The sequence below is a fragment of the Bombina bombina genome, chromosome 5, assembly GCF_027579735.1.
Source record: "Bombina bombina isolate aBomBom1 chromosome 5, aBomBom1.pri, whole genome shotgun sequence".
In the NCBI taxonomy this organism is placed as follows: Eukaryota; Metazoa; Chordata; class Amphibia; order Anura; family Bombinatoridae; genus Bombina; species Bombina bombina.
This window is the reverse complement of record NC_069503.1, coordinates 628,440,662-628,457,718: the sequence shown is the minus strand read 5'-3', so window position 1 is coordinate 628,457,718 and position 17,057 is coordinate 628,440,662. Positions and strand designations below refer to the sequence as shown.

The 17,057-nt window shown below is 38.4% G+C and overlaps 1 protein-coding gene across 1 annotated transcript in view; it reads right to left on the bottom strand.

Annotated features, from left to right (window-relative positions):
• NFX1 (nuclear transcription factor, X-box binding 1) overlaps nt 1-17,057 on the bottom strand; it is a 588,547-nt gene that overhangs the window by 553,091 nt on the left and 18,399 nt on the right. The gene's annotated exons all lie outside the window — the stretch shown is intronic.

Genomic DNA, 17,057 nt, shown 5'->3' with positions numbered 1-17,057 from the left:
AATAATAATAATAATAATAATAATAATAATAATAGGAAGCTACAACAAAACAATATATTAAAGGAACTTGATAAATGGATGATGTATTCAATAACTGTTCTAGTTACAAACTGTACAGGACACTGACTTCCATATCATTTAAATTTTGGAATATTACTTACATTTGATTCGGAACTTAAATCTAAATGAATTGCATTTTAATTTCCTAGCTTTTAATTGCGTTTTGTGTGCATAATTTGTGACCAGAGAGTAACTGGGTGTATGTGTGGTACTGTATAGAATGTGTATAGTTTGTAGAGTGTACCATGTATGTAGAGTTGTCTGTGCATTGTGTGTTTGCGCATGTGATGTATAGTGTGTATGATATCTGTACTGTACGGTTTCATTTGTGCATGGTGTGTGTGTGTGTGTGTGTGTGTATATTACATGTGTAGTGAGTAAGATTTATGTGTACACTGTGTGTGTTTGTGCAGTACATAGTGTGTGTGTTTGGTGTAAAATTTCAAACATTATATATAATCACACACACACACATTACAAGATATTGCTGCAGTTACTCACTGACCTCAATGCTACAGCACCATACAGGACTCAACTCCCGCAAACCTCTACTGTAAAATCTCTATTGCTTGTCTTCACTTATTTTTTCTACTGTATGAAATATATAAAAATAAGCAACTTTACACTGCTCTTTTTCAATAAACAAAAAAGTACCTACCAGACAAATTTTGTCTGTATGATCAATTTCATACATTTCATAAATATACTTAAAAAGGACAGTAAAGTCAAAATTAAAATATTTATGATTTAGACAGAGGGCTTAAAGGGACACTAAACCCAAAAAAAAATTATTTCATGATTCAGAAAGAGAATGCAAATTTAAACAATCCAATATACTTCTATTATTTATTTTGTTTCATATTTTAGATATCCTTAGTTGAAGAAAAAGCAATGCACATGGGTGAGCCAATCACACGAGGGTTCTAAGTGCAGCAACCAATCAGCAGCTACTGAGCCTATCTAGATATGCTTTTCAACAAAGGATACCAAACGTATATAGCAAATTAGATAATAGAAGTAAATTGGAAAGTTGTTTAAAATTGTATGCTCTATCTGAATCATTAAAGAAAAATATTGGGTTTCATGTCCAACTCCAAAATGTATACTGCCATACACACTACCAGGTTGCTATGGTACATTACCTCTCATTTTTGTAGCATTACATTCCTGCCTTGTGGTAACTGGGTTTACCGGATAAATATGGACTGGCAATTGCAATTACGAACATATCACAAGACCAGCACCGTTGTTTACTTCAAGGGACATGAAACATCAAATTTTTCTTTCATGATTCAGATAGAACATACAATTTTAAATATCTTTCTAATTTACTTCTATTATCAATTTTTTTGTTCTCTTGGTATCTTTTGTTGAAAAGCAGAGATGTAAGCTCAGTAGCTTGCACGTTTCTGGAGCACTACATGCAGCAGTTTTGCAAGAATGTTATACATTTGCAAGAGCACTAGACGGCAGCCAGATTTACTGCCATGTAGTGCTTCAGACACCGACCAAGATATCTCTTCAACAAAGAATACCATGAGGATGAAGTAAATTGGAAACTTTTAAAATTGTATGCTCTGTATGAATCACAATAGATTTTTATGTTTTTCATATCCCTTTAAAAATGGCCAAGCATAATTGTAGTTTCAGTTGCTGGCGTTCTGCTCATAAGCTACAATGTCTAAGCAGAATTTTAGCTATGTGTTAAAGGGACATAATACTCATATGCTAAATCACTTGAAACTGATGCTCACCTGAACATCTCTATGTAAAAAAGGAAGATATTTTATAAATGACTTGGAGCAAGGATTAAATAGCGACATTAAATAGCGACATCTCTATTTTTGCAGATGATACTAAGTTAAGTAAGGTCATTAGGTCAGAGCAGGACGAACTCTCTTTACAAAGGGATTTGCTAAAATTAGAACTATGGGCAAGTGAATGGAAAATGAGATTTAATACGGAAAAATGTAAGGTTCTACATTTTGGAAGTAAAAATAAGCAGGCTACGTATTTTTTAAATGGGATAAGACTTAGCCAAACACAGGAGGAAAGGGATTTGGGAGTAGTAATAGATAACAAGCTAAAGATGAGTGCACAATGCAGGGCAGCGGCTTCAAAGGCTAATAAGATACTAGCATGTATTAAAAGAGGCATTGATTCAAGGGAGGAAAGCATAATTCTGTCATTATATAAAGCCAAGGTAAGACCTAACCTTGAGTTTGGAGTGCAGTTCTGGGGACCGATTGCTAAAAAAGATATTGCAGAACTAGAAAAAGTTCAGAGAAGGGCCACAAAGCTAATAAGGGGATTGGAGAAATTAACCTATGAGGAGAGGCTAGCCAAACTGGGTCTGTTCTCTTTAGAAAAAAGGCGCTTGAGAGGTGACATGATTACTTTATATAAATATATTCAAGGCCCATATACAGAGATGGCAGAAGCTCTTTTTATTCCAAGAAAATTGTTTCTGACAAGAGGTCATAATTTAAGGTTGGAGGAAAGGAGATTTAATCTCCTGCAATGGAAACGTTTTTTCACTGTAAGAGCAATAAAATTGTGGAACTCATTACCAAAGGAGGTAGTGAATGCCAATACCATAGATACATTTAAAAATAGTCTGGATAAATTTCTGTATATAAACAAAATTCATGGATATGATTGCTAGTATTAAATGGGTCACATTTTAATGGGGTTATTTAAGCTTAACTGAAGCTTTTTGTAAGTATTTTAGATTTGTATAGGTTGAACTCGATGGACTTCAGTCTTTTTTCAACCTTATCTACTATGTTAATCTCCTCAGCTCAGCAGAGCAAGTTCTGTGTAAAAAAGTTATACTCAGCTGCTGTCCAGCTGCAGGTAAATAAAAAAAATGAAGAAACGAACTGCAGGCAATCAGCATCAACAGTGCTGGGGTCATGAACTCTTTTACTGTGATCTCATGAGATTTGACTTAACTCTCATGAGATTTCATAGTAAACTTCCTTAAACTGAATAGGGAAATAACATGAAAGTGCACAAGGCTCAATCCCTTAGCTGTCCCGGGACAGACATACCGATTTGTTGCTTAGAAGTCCTTTACAATGGGATGTGGCTACTGAGGAACTTTTGAGGTAAAATATATTTCTTTTTTACATAGAGATGTTCAGGTGATATTTTCTAGTCAGCTATTTACAGCTATGCTGCATCACTTTCAAGTGTTTTAACATTTGGGTATCATGGCCCTTTAAACAGTATGGTAGAGTCAGTAATGAAAAAAATGTATATGATCTAACAAATAAGAGGATGTAAGTTTTGCTTTAGAACAGTGCTTGATTATGCCAGGCACTAGGTTTCAGGATACAGTATGCATATATTACACAGTGCTGTCAAGGACCACAAGAATCCGGCAATCAGGTGCTGTCGGCAACCCGAAGAACCTAAGCACAGAGTGCAGCTGGCAGTTACACTGTGCCTAGAATCTGGTGCCATGATACACAGGTGCACTTCATTTTGCAGGGGTACTGTGGCTGTCTATATATTTGCTAGCAATACTGGACTTGTCTGCTTGCTTTGAAAGGGCAGTTGTGACTATCTTTTGTGCTTCGTTAGGAACACTTATTACATTCATGTCATATGCCAGTAGACATATTTTTGACAGCAAGGAGTTGCTCCTGTTTGTCAGTAGGGACATGACTTTATCCTTGTATTGTGCCATTCCAATATTTTGACAAGGGAGCTGTGCCTGTCCTTGCACTCTGCCCAACGTTCAATAGTAATCCAAAAGGATAATTCAATAAAGCACTGACAGCAGCTTCCTTAATTGTTGGCATTATTGCACCCGAGCCAAGACAAATTTGTTCAAACTCTGGATACCAGGAATCTTGGCACATACTATATAAATCATTTCTTTCTGCATGTGTAGCCTTTGTGTTTACTTATATTTATACATGCTACATGATTCCTGCAGCTACTAGAAAACTACAAAAGATGTGCTCTATAAAAAAAAAAAATTGAAGAATGTATTTTTTATTTTCAGAAGTTCTTGCACATCCTGAGCAGGATTATGGGATCCAAACCTTGAAAACTCACTTGGATATGCTCCAGCAGTGTATTATGGAGCAATAACTTAGACCTTGTTTGACCTGAACACACATAGGTAATAAAGGGAGTTGATGACGCAAGTTTGTTATGGAGCTATGATTTAACCCCATGATTGTCCAAGTGTGTTCATGGTAAATAAAAAATTTAAAGGGACAGCCTAGTCAAAATTAAGCTTTTATGATTAAAGGGACAGTAAACATACAAAATAATGTTATATAATTCTACACATAGTGCAGAATTATATAACATTATTTTAGCAGCAGCATTATAAAACTAAAGCATTTTTATTTCAAAGTTGGACTCCACTCAAGGTTCTACGGAGCGGGTCTTGTTGCTCAAAAGCTCTTTGCGAATGCACGGTCAAGTCACAGCGCACCGATTGCACCATTTAAGTGAATGTAGCTCGTTCCCGCTCTGTTCTGGTAGCAAGCTACATTCACTTCAATGGCACAATCGGGCGCGCTGTAACTAGACAGCGTGCCCACAAAGCGCTTTTGAGCAACAAGACCCGCTCAGTAGAACCATGAACGGAGTCCAACTTTGAAATAAAAAAAACTGAAAATGCTTTCGTTTTATAACGCTGCCGCTAAGATAATGTTATATAATTCTGCCCTATGTGCAGAATTATATAACATTATTTTGTACGTTTACTGTCCCTTTAAGATAAGGCATGCCATTTTACACAACTTTCCTATTTACTTTTATCATCAAATTTGCAATGTTCTCTTGGTATTCTTTGTTGAAGGCTAAACCTAGGTAGGCTCATATGCTGATTTCTAAGCCCATGAAGGCCGCATTTTATTAGCTTTTCACAGGCAGACAGTGCTAGTTCATGTGTGTCATAGATGACATTGTGCTCATTCCCATGGAATTATTAATGAGTATGCCCAAATTGGCTGAAAAACTTAATTTATGCTTACCTGATAAATTCCTTTCTTCTGTAGTGTGATCAGTCCACGGGTCATCATTACTTCTGGGATATTACTCCTCCCCAACAGGAAGTGCAAGAGGATTCACCCAGTAGAGCTGCATATAGCTCCTCCCCTCTACGTCACTCCCAGTCATTCGACCAAGGACCAACGAGAAAGGAGAAGCCAAGGGTGTAGTGGTGACTGGAGTATAATTTAAAAAATATTTACCTGCCTTAAAAAAAAAAAAAAAAACAGGGCGGGCCGTGGACTGATCACACTACAGAAGAAAGGAATTTATCAGGTAAGCATAAATTAAGTTTTCTTCTGTTAAGTGTGATCAGTCCACGGGTCATCATTACTTCTGGGATACCAATACCAAAGCAAAAGTACACGGATGACGGGAGGGATAGGCAGGCTCTTTATACAGAAGGAACCACTGCCTGAAGAACCTTTCTCCCAAAAATAGCCTCCGAGGAAGCAAAAGTGTCAAATTTGTAAAATTTGGAAAAAGTATGAAGCGAAGACCAAGTTGCAGCCTTGCAAATCTGTTCAACAGAGGCCTCATTCTTGAAGGCCCAAGTGGAAGCCACAGCTCTAGTAGAATGAGCTGTAATTCTTTCAGGAGGCTGCTGTCCAGCAGTCTCATAAGCTAAACGTATTATGCTACGAAGCCAAAAGGAAAGAGAGGTAGCAGAAGCCTTTTGACCTCTCCTCTGACCAGAGTAAACGACAAACAGAGAAGACGTTTGTCGAAATTCCTTAGTTGCCTGTAAGTAAAATTTTAGGGCACGAACTACGTCCAGATTGTGCAGTAGACGTTCCTTCTTCGAAGAAGGATTTGGACACAAAGAAGGAACAACAATCTCTTGATTGATATTCCTGTTAGTGACTACCTTAGGTAAGAACCCAGGTTTAGTACGCAGAACTACCTTATCCGAATGAAAAATCAAATAAGGAGAATCACAATGTAAGGCTGATAACTCAGAGACTCTTCGAGCCGAGGAAATAGCCATTAAAAATAGAACTTTCCAAGATAACAACTTTATATCAATGGAATGAAGGGGTTCAAACGGAACGCCCTGTAAAACGTTAAGAACAAGGTTTAAGCTCCATGGCGGAGCAACAGTTTTAAACACAGGCTTAATCCTGGCCAAAGCCTGACAAAAAGCCTGAACGTCTGGAACTTCTGACAGACGTTTGTGTAACAGAATGGACAGAGCTGAGATCTGTCCCTTTAAGGAACTAGCAGATAAACCCTTTTCTAAACCTTCTTGTAGAAAAGACAATATCCTAGGAATCCTAACCTTACTCCAAGAGTAACCTTTGGATTCACACCAATATAGGTATTTACGCCATATCTTATGGTAAATCCTTCTGGTAACAGGCTTCCTAGCCTGAATTAAGGTATCAATAACTGACTCAGAAAACCCACGTCTTGATAAAATCAAGCGTTCAATTTCCAAGCAGTCAGCTTCAGAGAAGTTAGATTTTGATGTTTGAAAGGACCCTGTATCAGGAGATCCTGTTTCAGAGGTAGAGACCAAGGTGGACAGGATGACATGTCCACCAGGTCTGCATACCAAGTCCTGCGTGGCCATGCAGGTGCTATTAGAATCACTGATGCTCTCTCCTGTTTGATTCTGGCAATCAATCGAGGAAGCATCAGGAAGGGTGGAAACACGTAAGCCATCCTGAAGTCCCAAGGTGCTGTCAGGGCATCTATCAGGACTGCTCCTGGATCCCTGGATCTGGACCCGTAACGAGGAAGCTTGGCGTTCTGTCGAGACGCCATGAGATCTATCTCTGGTTTGCCCCAACGTCGAAGTATTTGGGCAAAGACCTCCGGATGAAGCTCCCACTCCCCCGGATGAAAAGTCTGACGACTTAAGAAATCCGCCTCCCAGTTCTCCACTCCCGGAATGTGGATTGCTGACAGGTGGCAAGAGTGAGACTCTGCCCAGCGAATTATCTTTGATACTTCCATCATTGCTAGGGAGCTTCTTGTCCCTCCCTGATGATTGATGTAAGCTACCGTCGTGATGTTGTCCGACTGAAACCTGATGAACCCCCGAGTTGTCAACTGGGGCCAAGCCAGGAGGGCATTGAGAACTGCTCTCAATTCCAGAATGTTTATTGGCAGGAGACTCTCCTCCTGACTCCATTGTCCCTGAGCTTTCAGAGAATTCCAGACGGCACCCCAACCTAGAAGGCTGGCGTCTGTTGTTACAATTGTCCAGTCTGGTCTGCTGAATGGCATCCCCCTGGACAGATGTGGCCGAGAAAGCCACCATAGAAGAGAATTTCTGGTCTCTTGATCCAGATTCAGAGAAGGGGACAAATCTGAGTAATCCCCATTCCACTGACTTAGCATGCACAGTTGCAGTGGTCTGAGGTGTAAGCGAGCAAAGGGAACTATGTCCATTGCCGCTACCATTAAGCCGATTACCTCCATGCATTGAGCCACTGACGGGTGTTGAATGGAATGAAGGGTGCGGCAAGCACTTTGAAGTCTTGTTAACCTGTCCTCTGTCAGGTAAATCTTCATTTCTACAGAATCTATAAGAGTCCCCAGGAAGGGAACTCTTGTGAGTGGAACGAGTGAACTTTTCTTTTCGTTCACCTTCCATCCATGTGACCTTAGAAAAGCCAGTACTAACTCTGTATGAGACTTGGCAGTTTGAAAGCTTGAAGCTTGTATCAGAATGTCGTCTAGGTACGGAGCTACCGAGATTCCCCGCGGTCTTAGTACCACCAGAAGAGCACCCAGAACCTTTGTGAAGATTCTTGGAGCTGTAGCCAATCCGAATGGAAGAGCTACAAACTGGTAATGTCTGTCTAGGAAGGCAAACCTTAGATACCGGTAATGATCTTTGTGAATCGGTATGTGAAGGTAAGCATCCTTTAAATCCACTGTGGTCATGTACTGACCCTTTTGGATCATGGGTAAAATTGTCCGAATAGTCTCCATTTTGAACGATGGAACTCTTAGGAATTTGTTTAGGATCTTTAAATCCAGGATTGGTCTGAAAGTTCCCTCATTTTTGGGAACCACAAACAGATTTGAGTAAAACCCTTGTCCCTGTTCCGACCGTGGAACTGGATGGATTACACCCATTAACAAAAGTTCTTGTACGCAGCGTAAAAACGCCTCTTTCTTTGTTTGGTTTGTTGACAACCTTGACAGATGAAATCTCTCTCTTGGAGGAGAGTATTTGAAGTCCAGAAGGTATCCCTGAGATATTATCTCTAGCGCCCAGGGGTCCTGGACGTCTCTTGCCCAAGCCTGGGCGAAGAGAGAAAGTCTGCCCCCCACTAGATCCGATCCCGGATCGGGGGCCCTCAATTCATGCTGTTTTAGGGGCAGCAGCAGGTTTCCTGGCCTGCTTGCCCTTGTTCCAAGACTGGTTAGGTCTCCAGCTTTGTCTGTAGCGAGCAACAGATCCTTCTTGTTTTGGAGCAGTGGAAGTTGATGCTGCTCCTGCTTTGAAATTCCGAAAGGAACGAAAATTAGACTGTCTAGCCTTAGGTTTGGCTCTGTCTTGAGGCAGGGCGTGGCCCTTACCTCCTGTAATGTCAGCGATAATTTCTTTCAAACCGGGCCCAAATAAGGTCTGCCCTATGAAAGGTATATTAAGTAATTTGGACTTAGAAGTTACATCAGCTGACCAGGATTTGGTTTTTGGCGAATCCGGAATTTTTAGCCGTAAGTTTAGTTAAATGTACTACGGCTTCCGAAATGAATGAATTAGCTAGCTTAAGGATTCTAAGCCTGTCCGTAATGTCGTCCAGAGTAGCTGAACTAAGGTTGTCTTCCAGAGACTCAATCCAGAATGCCGCTGCAGCCGTGACCGGCACAATGCATGCAAGGGGTTGCAATATAAAACCTTGTTGAACAAACATTTTCTTAAGGTAACCCTCTAACTTTTTATCCATTGGATCTGAAAAGGCACAGCTATCCTCCACCGGGATAGTGGTACGCTTAGCTAAAGTAGAAACTGCTCCCTCCACCTTAGGGACCGTTTGCCATAAGTCCCGTGTGGTGGTGTCTATTGGAAACATCTTTCTAAATATCGGAGGGGGTGAGAACGGCACACCGGGTCTATCCCACTCCTTAGTAATAATTTCAGTTAGTCTCTTAGGTATAGGAAAAACGTCAGTACTTGTTGGTACAGCAAAATATTTATCCAACCTACACATTTTCTCTGGAATTGCAACTGTGTTACAATCATTCAGAGCGGCTAACACCTCCCCTAGTAATACACGGAGGTTTTCCAGCTTAAATTTAAAATTTGAAATATCTGAATCCAATCTGTTTGGATCAGAACCGTCAGCCGCAGAATGAAGCTCTCCGTCCTCGTGTTCTGCAAGTTGTGACGCAGTATCTGACATGGCCCTAGCATTATCAGCGCACTCTGTTCTCACCCCAGAGTGATCACGCTTGCCTCTTAGCTCTGGTAATTTAGCCAAAACCTCAGTCATAACAGTAGCCATATCTTGTAATGTTATTTGTAATGGCCGCCCAGATGCGGGAGATGCAGGTACTGTCACGTGAGGCGAGTTAGTCGGCATAACTCTCCCCTCGTTGTTTGGTGAAATTTGTTCAATTTGTACAGATTGACTTTTATTTAAAGTAGCATCAATACAGTTAGTACATAAATTTCTATTGGGCTCCACTTTGGCGTTAGCACAAATAGTACAGGTCTCATCCTCTGAATCAGACATGTTTAACACACTAGCAACTAAACTTGCAACTTGGAAATATTATTCACGTAAAATACAATGAAAAACGTACTGTGCCTAAGAAGCACAGAAAGATATATGACAGTTGAAATCAATAAACTGAAAAGGTTACAGCATCAAACTTTGTAAAAACAAAACACAATTTTAGCAAAGGCTTGTTCCCATTAGCAAAGAATAACTAACCCTGATGGCATAAAAAAGTTAAAGAATAAACGTTTTTTTTATCACAGTCAACTACAATCTCACAGCTCTGTTGTGAAGATTACTTCCCTCAAACAAGCTTTGAAGACCCCTGAGTTCTGTAAGATGAACCGGAACATGCAGGAAAAAAACAATGAGCTTCTGACTGAAATTTTTGATGCGTAGCAAAAGCGCCAAAAAAACAAAAGGCCCCTCCCCCTCCCACACAACAGTGAGAGAGATCAGTAAACTGTCAGAATTAGATCAAGCAACTGCCAAGTGGAAAAATAGTGCCCAAACATTTTATTCACCCAGTACCTCAGAAAATGAAAACTATTTTACATTCCAGCAAAAACGTTTAACATAAATTAAGAGTTATTAAAAAGCCTGTTGCTTGCAAATAGGCTAAAGTCTTATATACACAGTGTAATTCCAGTGAAGTACCATTCTCCAGAATACTCAAATGTAAAATATACATACATGATATTATATTGGTATGGCAGTATTTTCTCATCAATTCCATTGTCAGAAAATAAAAGCTGCTACATACCTCTTTGCAGATTAATCTGCCCGCTGTCCCCCGATCTGAAGTTTACCTCTCCTCAGATGGCCGAGAAACAGCAATATGATCTTAACTACTCCGGCTAAAATCATAAAAAAAACTCTGGTAGATTCTTCTTCAAATTCTACCAGAGAAGGAATAACACACTCCGGTGCTATTAAAAATAACAAACTTTTGATTGAAGAAATAAAACTAAATAAAATCACCATAGTCCTCTCACACATCCTATCTAGTCGTTGGGTGCAAGAGAATGACTGGGAGTGACGTAGAGGGGAGGAGCTATATGCAGCTCTGCTGGGTGAATCCTCTTGCACTTCCTGTTGGGGAGGAGTAATATCCCAGAAGTAATGATGACCCGTGGACTGATCACACTTAACAGAAGAAAGCAAGTTTGTAAAAAGAACTGAGATAAGGGGGCAATCTTCAGAGGCTTACATACAAGGTAATCACAGAGGTAATGGTATATTAAAAGAATAGTCTACTCGAAATTAAACTTTCATGATTCAGATAGAGCATGCAATTTTAAGCAACTTTCTAATTTACTCCTATTATCAATTTTTCTTTGTTCTCTTGCTATCTTGATTTGAATTTAAGCTTAGGAGTTGGCCTATTTTTGACTCAGCAACTGGGTAGCTCTTGCTGATTGGTGGCTGCATTTATACACCAATCAGCAAGTGCTACCCAGGTGCTGAACCAAAAATGGACTGGCTCCTAAGCTTATATTCCTGCTTTTTTAAATAAAGATACCAAGAGAACGAAGAAAATTTCATAATAGGAGTAAATTAGAAAGTTGCTTAAAGGGACGGGGAACCCCCCCCCCCAAAAAAAAGTGGATAGAACATACAATTTTAAACAACTTTCCAATTTACTTCCATTATCAAATGTGCTTTGTTCTCTTGGCATCCTTTGCTGAAGGAACAATATTGCACTACTGGCAGTTAGATGAACACATCTAGTTAGCCTTTCACAAAAGGCAAATGTGTGCAGGCACCAATTAGCAGCAGCTCCGACTAGTGAAGGAAGCGTGCGTATTCTTTTTCTACAAGGGATACCAAGAGAACTTGAAAAAGTGTCTTAAAATGACATGCTCTACCAGAATTATGCAAGTTTAATTTTGATTAGATCCACAGAGTACATCCGGGCTACACAGGGCAGGAGGTCAATCAAGCGGCATGCACCAAGGTAAAAAGGAATGTAAGTGTACAAAAAGGACTCCCTTGATACAGCAGTGATCAAGCGTGTCAATACACGCGAAACATGTCTGCAGTTTGTCCAGCTGTGACCCTGACCTCTTGCTAAATGGAGCGTTTGCTCTGAATCTGTTTTTACATTGAGTCCCAATAAATATCTATCTTTTTATTTGGATGCCTCAAGGGAGTCCTTTTTGTACACTTACATTCCTTTTTACCTTGGTGCATGGCGCTTGATTGACCTCCTGCCCTGTGTAGCCCGGATGTACTCTGTGGATCTACTGTTTGCCTTGTGCGCCGGAAAACGGAGGCGCGTCTGTCTGGGCTCCAGGAACGCCGGTCTTTTGAAAAAGGAAAGAGACTAGTGCCCGCTGAAGATTACGCTACCGGAACAGCACGGACCCCAGCAGTCGGTAAGCGCCACTTTCTATGTTTCTATGTTTAATTTTGATTACACTATTTCTTTAATATAACAGTGTTAGTTATGCCAAACTTGGGAATGGGTAATAAAGGGATTACTTATCTTAAAACAATAAAAATAATCAAGTGGACTGTCTCTTTAAAAAGGGACAGTCAACACTAAAATTGCTATAGTTTAAAAAGATAGATAACGCCTTTACTACCCATTCCCCAGCTTTGCACAACCAACATTGTTATATTTATATACTTTATAACATTTAAACCTCTAAATTTCTGCCTGTTTCTAAGTCACTACAGACAGCCTCTTATCACATGCTTTTTATTAGCTTTTCATAATAGGAGACTGCTAGTTCATGTGGACCATATAGATAACATTGTGCTCATGCCCGTGGGTTGTAGATGATACTGTACCAATTGGCTAAAATGCAAGTCAATAGAGAATACATAGCCATGTGATCAGGGGGCTGTCAAAAGAGGCTTAGATACAAGGTAATCACAGAGATTAAAAGTATATTAATATAACCATGCTGGCTGTGCTTAACTGGGGAATGGGTAATAAAGGGATTATCTATCTTTTTAAACAACAACAAAAAATAGAGTTGACTGTCCCTTTAAGCTATTGAGCGTTAGTGCAAAGATGTAATCTCTTCTGGGTTGCTAAGTAGTTAAAGTCCCTCTTCAGTGATTATATCATGTGGCAGCCCAAAAAAAATATAACTTATTGGTCCGGCTCCCAAATTTCAAACAAATTTGTCTAGCGCTGTTATAGAATGTATTTTCAAAGTCCCTTTAAATGTAAAGGCTGCCTTTCTTTGGAACTTTTAAAGTTCAGTTCATCAACAATGTGGGCAATTTTCTGCAATACCTTGACACTTAGCAACTGTTTTACAGGTTTTACAATTACATCACTAAGGGAAGAAGACACTGTGCAAGATAAACAAGCTTCCTTCAGGAGAACTTGTTTTTACTTATAACAGGCGCCAGGACAGATAACCCATGCCAGAGGGACAGGGTGCAAGTGGCTTCCACAGTGGTGCCTGGAAAAAACTCTGGTCCTGCTCCTAAAAAAAGGAGGAGAGGTGAAAAGTTGAGAACGGCACCTTCCTTTCTCCTCTCTTTTGGGTGGCTGTATCTACCTGCACCAGAAACTCAGAGATTTCATCCCTCCAACATCTACTGATCCTTTTAATCCCATGGCAACCAGAGAGTACTGCAGTGTATTGCTGTGCAATATCTTGTAGAATTTTTTGGCAGCCTTGGACTTTACATTGCACTCTGCCTGCTTGAGTTTGTGTGTTGTATTAAATATAGAGGGTAGGTCACGAATGATGAGGATGACTGTGGGCCACATTACCTTATACTCACAATACACTCTCACATATGGAATTAGATACTATAAATGTAATCAAAATGGATATACTACTAAAATGTTGCAGTCTGTTTCCTGGACAGTGATGTTGAGTGCCAAATAAAAACACTTAAGGATCACAATGCTGCAGGTTGTCATTTGGATGGACCGGCTGTAGATATATTTATCACATATAGGGCTCCATTTATCAATCATTTGGGGAATTCTCCTTTCTGTTCTCCTATCAGTTCTCCACAGCTCTCCTTAGGAGAGGAGCACATGTGCGCCCATATTTATCATAAAAAAGTTTTTTTTTCTCCATGGGAGAGCTGAGGAGAGCTGGGGAGAACTAATAATACATTTCTCCAGTCGGATTAGTATCTTCTCCTTATTTATCACTAAAAATAAGCAACTATTCTCCATGTCAATCATATATAAACCAATAGAAATCTTTATACAGCCTTCCTAGTAGCTTTGTTAACGCCCCTCTTCAGCAAACTTTCATATAAGAAAATAGATCTACATTTTCATTGTTTTAGTGCTTCAATTTAGTGCTTTTTATATCTTATTTTTATGCCCCAATAGATATCATTTTTGTGCTCTGTTATATATTATTTTGGTGCTCCATTACATATTTATTTTTTACTCCATCATAAATTATTATTGCACTCCAATAACCATTATTATTGTGCTTTGTTATAGATAATTTTTGCACCTTTTTTTTGTGTGTAACTGCTTCTACAACTGGTAGAGAATAGATTTCTAATGCTGTTCTCCACTTTAACTATGGAGAACTTTAAGGTAGGAACTTGCAGGAGAACTTTCAGTCCTCCACAGGAGAATATAAATGATAAATTTGTAACTAGGAGAATTATGAGGAGAACTATATGAAATACAACTAAAAAGATCTAATTTAACCCTTTTTTTGGAGAACATGTTCTCCAAGGAGAGTTAGAACAGAGTAGGAGAATTTTACAGTCGAACTTGCCCAATTTTAGGAGTATTTTTGAATGATAAATAGGAGAATTATTTCTCATGAGAACTTTTAGGAGAAAATATAGGAGAATTGGAATGATAAATAGAGCCCATAGGAGCAGATTTATCAAAGGCTGAATGCAAGCCTGAGACTGATACTTATGAATAGCGGTTTAAACAGCTGCTTTTGTTGCCCAGGTGATGGGCAAGCCCTGCTTTTGCACAATTGGTTAATGTTGTGCACAATTTGCTACCATGGGCAGACAGGTTTATTAACTGTGAACCTTGCGCTTTCGGAACAACAATAAATCTGCCGCATAGTGTATCTTCCATACTCTCCTCATTTCTTTAACATTCTTAATATGTCCAAAAAATGCGGAGCATGTGATTAGCAAATATATAGTAAATATTATACATAAACATTGCACAATAAAATTTACTTTAAATTTAAACTGTGTGTCCTTGTAAATAAAACCATTTAAAATATTTTAATAGTAAAAAAAAAAGGTAGATTTGATTTTGAAACAAATTAATTGAAATCACGAGTCAGTAAGAACTATTTAAATCATGGTTTTCATTTTTAGAATAATAACTTTTCAGATTATTTTTCCTGTTATATCAGACCACTATTGATTTGGTTATATATCATTAAATATGCATAGATAGATCATTGAAATTAATTAAATTATTAGGAGGTGAACTATCAGTTTAATAGGTTAATCATTCAGATTTGATCAACTTGTCAGCGTACTTTATTAGAAGAAACGATTACCTAACTAATAATTTAAAGGGACATAAAATCCACATTTATTCTTTCTTGATTTAGATAGAACATACCATTTTAAATAACTTTCTAATTTCCTTCTATGATATTTTTTTGTTTTCTTGCTATCCTTTGTTGAAAAGCATTAAGGTAAGTTCAGGGGTGTGCATGTGTCTGCAGAACTATATGGCAGCAGTTTTGCAACAATGTTATTCATTAGCAAAAGTACTATTTTCTGTCATGTAGTGCTTCAGCCATGTGCACGCTACCTATCTATATATCTCGTCAACAAAGAATAACATAAGAACGAATCAAATTTGATAACACTAAATTAGAAACTTTTTTTTAAATGTTATTCTGTATCTGAATCATGAAAGAAAAATTATGAGTTTCATGTCCCTTTAAATAGTTTTATGAAAATAGAGAAAAATAACCATTACCTTAATAACAACAGTCTCAATAGTTGTATTTAACTAAAATAATGTTATATTTAAAGAGAGATTATACATTAGATTTTTCTTTGCATAAATGTCTTGTAGAGGATCCATTTATATAGCCTATACAGCTTTTTTATTTAATGTATAGTTTTGCTTATTTTTAAATAACATTGCTCTGATTTTCAGACTCCTAACCAAGCCCCAAAGTTTTAGGAGAATACCAACGTATACCTACTCCAGCTTGCTTCTGTTTGTGTAATGGGTCTTTTTATATGCAAAGGAAGGGGGAGTGTCTGCTTTTTCCCACTTGTAGTGGGTGTTCCAGCTACCTTTTTAACAGAGCTAAACTGACAGCTTCTAAGTAAGTTTTTAAACCGTTTTATACTGGATTTTTAGATCAGTATCTGTGCATCTTATTCTTTATAGTAGTGTCTATTACATGCAGTTATATGAAAATGAGTGTATACTGTCCCTTTAATTTGTAAAAAAGGTAAATCTCAGAAGCAATGACCTACTGGTAAGCTAGCTGCTTTGTCACTGTCTCACCCAATATGTTCAGCTAGGTTCCAGTAGAGCACTGCTCTCCTTCAACAAAGGATGCCAAGAAAACATAGTTAAAGGGACATTATACACTCATTTTTTCTTTGCATAAATGTTTTGTAGATGATCTATTTATATAGCCCATAAACTTTTTAAAAAAAAATAACTGTATAGTTTTGCTTATTTTTAAATAACATTGCTCTGATTTTCAGACTCCTAACCAAGCCCCAAAGTTTTATTTGAATACTTTCAGCTACCTTCTCCAGCTTGCTCCTGTTTGTGTAAAGGGTCTTTTCATATGCAAAAGAAGGGGGAGGGGGAGTGTCTTATTTCCCACGTGCAGTGGGCTTTCCAGCTACCTTTTCAACAGAGCCAAACTGACAGCTTCTAAGTAAGTTTTTAAACAGTTTTATACTGGATTTTTATATCAGTATCTGTGCATCTTATTTATTGTAGTGTCTATTACATGCAGTTATATGAAAATGAGTGTATACTGTCCCTTTAATTTTATAAAAGAAGTAAATCTGAAAATTGTATGCACTATTTAAAAGCCAAGTTTTTGTTCACAATTATGTCCCTTTAAAAGGGATACTACACCCAATTTTTCTTTAATGATTCAGATAGAGCATGCAATTGAAAGCAACTTTATAATTTACTCCTATTATCAATTTTTCTTCGTTCTCTTGCTATCTTTATTTAAAAAGCAGGAATATGATGCATAGGAGCAGGCCCATTTTTGGTTGAGAACCTGGGTTATGCTTGCTTATTGGTGGGTTAATGTAATCCTCCAATAAGCAAGCGCTATCCATGGTGCTGAACCTAAAATGAGCTGGCTGCAAAGATTTACATTC